The sequence below is a fragment of the Cupressus sempervirens genome, chromosome 1 (genome assembly GCF_028749045.1).
Source record: "Cupressus sempervirens isolate cs-2001-9-10 chromosome 1, ASM2874904v1, whole genome shotgun sequence".
Taxonomy (NCBI): domain Eukaryota; kingdom Viridiplantae; phylum Streptophyta; class Pinopsida; order Cupressales; family Cupressaceae; genus Cupressus; species Cupressus sempervirens.
Window position 1 is genome coordinate 757033630 of NC_143118.1, and position 5550 is coordinate 757039179.

Consider the following 5550-nt stretch of genomic DNA (forward strand, 5'->3'; position numbering starts at 1 on the left):
AATACATTCCAAAAAAACACCCAATCAACATTACAATTCACTACAGGAATGCCACCAATAGGGCCTACCAACCAACCTCTCATCACCCTAGTCCATTTTCATCTATGCCAAACACCACTACTCCATTCCCACTTGGTCCTTGGAGTTTTGGGCAATCACAAGTGCAGACCACAAGCCTCCCAATTAGTAATTCATTTATGCAAATATTCCAAGCACATCAATCACCACCACCACCAACCAATCCATTACTACCCATCACCAATTACTTTACTATGCCACCATTAGTGAGTAGCCAAATGATACAACAAAAACAACCAACAATGGGGTTAGTTCCCTACATCAACTATCTGGCACCCCTAAACACCTAGTGGCCTTGTTAAGCAAGAGCACAACCAACATACATTGGGTAGAATATGCAATCTCAAAGTATAATACAAGGATATTCACCACTAGCTCTCTAGAAATAACCACCATAGTACCAGTACATGCAAGAACCCATGCAAAATTATCCATCAAGACAACAATCCCACACCTATCCATGACAATAGGAACCACAATATGAATAATTCACCTAGCAAGTGTTGTAGTATGTCCAATCACCACCCCAACAACTAATGAATCCCATCCAAACAATAGTTCAATCCACATTCCACCCACCATAGTACACATAAAAAAATCATCCATATTCACCCACTCGATCTAATACGTACCTTGCACCGAGGGTACTGGCAATGGGGGCCCTAACACTTGTCACTCCTAAGTGGGAATAAATGAAGAATGCTTTGAAGGAACTCAAAGATGGAACTAAATCTAAGACCTTCAAATTTGAAGACATTTTTTCATACCTATTTGATAGAGCTATCACAAAGACACCCTTCCCCCAAGCACTTTGAGATACCAAACTTTGATAAAAGTAGGTGGAAAGGAGATCAAATCACACATGTCAAATAATTTTACATGCATTTCCAAGAAGTGGCCTACAATGATGTATTCCTCATGTACCTCTTTCCTAAAAGATTGGGAGGTCTCGCTCTCAAATGGTTCTATCAAATACCTCAAGGCATAGTTAACACCTTTGTTGAGCTTTTAGAAGCCTTTGTGGCACAATATACCCATCTTGTTGAAACTGAGTCATCCATGGTCAATTTAATCCACACCAAACAGAAAGAGGATGAAATCCTTTTGATTAATTACGAAGGTGGCAAAATATTACAACACAGATCTCTTGCAAAAAACCACAGCACCACCTTCTCGAGATGTTCATTGACAACACACATCCTAGACTCTCTCACCACATGGTCATGATCATCCTACAAACACACAAAGATATCAAAGAGAAAGGCATGCACCTCAAGTAACAAATTATTAATGATAGAATCACAAAGCTCCATAAATAAAATAACAAAGAGCAAGGACACTCTAATAATAAACCATAGTATTGGAACAAAAATAAGAAAACTGTAACATATGGTGCCATTGATACCTAATATGTCCATGTGGTTAGTACCAAACCAAACACATCAAAAAACCCTCATCAATAGACACTCCAAGAATAAACAACATATCAACCAAAACGTATGCTATCAAAAAATGTATCAACAACCTCCCCAACATCAATATTAGCACCACAAACTAGCACCAACTTATCAAGGACCAACAAATCAGACCAAAGGATATCACCATCATGGCTAGACAAAAACTAAAGGTCCCAAGACAACCTCGAGTATACACTCCCTTGCAAGAACTTCTAGATGTCATTTTTGAAAAATTGGCCAAAGATAATATCATCTAGTACCCAAAAATTGAATCCGTGGAACCACATCAATCTAAAGAAACATGGTATAGAGAGAATGAGCTCTACAATTTTCATCATGTGAAAGGGCATCTCGCCCTTAGATGCATGCAACCCAAAGATTACGTGCAAGATCTAATCGATGATAAAGAAATCAATGTGGGAGTACAAGCCTCTCCAAAATTAGGACTATTGATCTATCAAAATGCATTCCCATCACACAACAACAAAAATGTAGGAAAAGTACCTATATAGAAAAACCATGCTAGGAATAACAATAGAGAAAATAATACCCAACCCAAGCAAGGTGATAATCATGGAAAATTGCAGGACTACACTTCTATATACCTCAACTATGGTAGTTTGATTGGCAACCTATCCTAGCTAGATCCTTCTATTAAATTAATCAATATCAAAGCCCCTGTATCAATGTGCATTCACTACATGAAGAACTTGATTCAATATTGTAGGGCCACCTACACCTCCAGTCCCTCCTTCAACAATGCAATACAATATTCTAGAACACCTTAGGAACATGCCAGCCCAAATATTGATTCTAAATCTCCCACGCACTAGCCCGCTTTTTAAAGAAATCCTTAATAGTGCACTTCATGAATCTCACATCCCTACTGACATCAATGCTACATAATTTAGAAATTTGGTAGGACATCTCTCTACTTCATGTGTATTATCCTTCAAACCCTCTGATACCCCAACAATTGAAGCAAATCACATCCTTCCACTCTACATAGCCATCATGGTTTTTGACGTTGTTGTCAAGAGGGTCATGATAGATAATAGATCAACCTTAAACCTATGTACATTGAAGTTCATCAAAAATGAATGCTACACTAAGGAAAAATCATAAATAAAGTCATCACCATCAAATTCTATGAAAACTTGGAGAAAACCACCACAAGAACCATCTTGCTACCTATCAGACTTGGGCCTACAACTCAAGAAATAGTGTGCCATGTAGTTGATCTTAACCTACCTTTTAGTATCCTCCTCAACTGACCATGGATTCAAGCTATGAAGGCTGTCCCATTCAATTATAATCAGTGTGTCAAATTTCCACATCATGGCACTGAGATTATAATCATCCACACTGACCCTAGAGAACCCTTTGCATATTGTAATGTGGTAGAAGCATCATATGATAATCATTTCCCTAGAATTGAGATTGGAACCACCATCACCAGCTCTTCTAGTACCTACCAAGATCTCAACACCATCTTAGCCTCCACACTCGCCACTGTTAAGATTAACTACCAAGGTTGTGGAAAATATAGTCGCTTAGATGCATTCACTATAGGCACCTTACCTCTTGACCCACACACTCAGGAGTGGCCAACCTATCAAGAACCAAAGAAAGACACAACTCCCCAGCTTAGGTCACTTGGGCCTACTATATTTTATGCCAATAAGATCCTTAATGGGGAAGAAATGGCCCTTGACATCAATACATGGCTATATAAGGATCCACCTATGAAAGATAAACTACTCCTAAACTAATGCAAACAAAAATATTCTTGCTCACATTGACTTGCTATTGAATAGTGGGATTACCAATGAGGTGGCTTCGTATGTGAAGAATCGGGCATTAGACAACCAGTAGAAGCATACAAGGAGGAGAAGAAGAAAGGTCTAGGTTATCAAATCCCCACAATTGGGGCCACTACTAAGGATATTCATGCCTTCTTCAACATCTAAAATGACCTTGTAGAAGTTGAAGACATCACTGAAGAAGTTGAAAAAAAATCCTACGATGTTATTTTCCTTGAAAAAATCATCCTAGGAGCCTCTGTGCTTTATGAACTATCTATCATTCTCATAGACCTTTCCCTCACTTATCCTAAACTCATTGATTGGGACCAAACAAGTGTAATCCATGTTGATGAGTTTTCTATGGAGCACGTGATTCTCAAATTTATAGAAGCCAAAATACAACACAAGAAGCCACTGCCACCATCTACTTATGTCTACAAATTGGACCCAAAGGGCTACTTTGGGGAGGATGAGATATCCAGTCACAAAATTGATAAAAATAAACAAAATAAAAGTTCAAAAAGCAAAACAAAGGTATCCTCTGGTGAAAAATCTCATGGAGCACCATCAAATCATTAAAATAATAAGATAAAAATAAAGGGTGTATCTAATGGTGAAAACCTTTCTAAGGCACCTAAAGATGGAGATTTCATCCTTTCCCCACAAGATCACAGGCCAAGTAGCTCAAGGGCTTGAATGACCATAAGGAATCTTGTAGCCTTAGCCAGACCACTACAGTTGACTCTCTCTGTGGCTACGTGAATTAGTTGAAAATTTAGTCTTCTGTGAAGATCAAATAGATTGTAGAAATGGAAAGAGGTGTATGTTAAATCTTTTCATTTTCTCACCAGACCAACAATTTTTTTTTGCATCTCAGTTCTTAAGGCCATAAATTACATAAACTTAGAATAGCTTTACACATATAAAGCAATAATATTGTTGCAAGTTATCATGGAGAAAGTGCCCATTAGATCTTTTAATTGTTTCAAATATAATCGTTAAATTTTGAATCTCTTGTGTCACAAGAGTGGGGTGCATAAAAATGAGAAAATCGGGCCAATTAGGATGATAACATTATATTGTCCATTTATACAGTGGGAAAATGACCTTATTTGAATTAAATTCAGCTTTACGAGCAATCTGTACAGCATAACTTCATAAATTTTACCATCTAGGCTCAAGCACGATAGAAATGACACTTTTTTGACAACTAATTCTATTCTGGTTAGTAAGCTCTAGAGGCACCAAGGAACAACAACTACCCCTTTGATGGGTTGAATAAATTATCAATGTCTCACCTATCACAACTCTCCTCTTTAATGTTTTGAGCATGTAGCTATTTGGAGGTTTTCCAATACCTCCAAAACTTAGCTTATTTACTTTTTGGTCAAGTGTAGAGCACTCTTACTTATTATTAAAGGATAATAGGAACATACCACTTACAAGAATATTTATTTTGATGCTTCCCTTTAGGGCGCAAGTAGAGACAACCTATTTCCTTAGTTGATCTACAAAAGGTCTAAAGAGGAGAAATCTCCCTACCAGAGTGAGTCCCATGTCATTCATACAAATATCCTATGGGATAGTGGTGTAGTTAACAAAGAAAGCACCCTTAGCCTAGGGATTCTTTATAAGAGAGTTGTACCTTCAAGTGTTGTTGTGTTAGAAGGTAAAACCAGCTACCGTTTCTTTCCAGTGCAATCTTGTTGGTAACAACAACTACGTGGGATACTTTAGAGGGCAACGTGTTGCCTTTGTTTACTAAGCTCCCATGATCCTCATCATTATTAGATTGAACTTTGGTGACCATAATCGAATTTGGGGTATATCTCGAGGCATAAGCATGGAGGGTGAGTCTCCACCAACACCTCTCCAAAAGGGCATGAACCAAATGGGCTAGGGGAGAACCTAGTGTAGAGCCAAGCTAACAAGTTGTGGAGAATTTTTTTTTTACAAATAATACAATATTATCTTGTGGTAAATACACAAGTGAAGATGATTCTATAAAATCTTAAGAATCTTTTGTTCCTTTTTTTGAATTACATTCTAATGATAGATCATGTAGTGTGATCTAAAATGTTGATACACGATTAGCATGGATTGTACAAATCTAATAGATTGTATCCCAATAATCTTATTAAATTGTATTTCATTAAAAAATAAAATATGTATTCTAATTTATTTTCAATTGATTAGTTGATATTTTATTT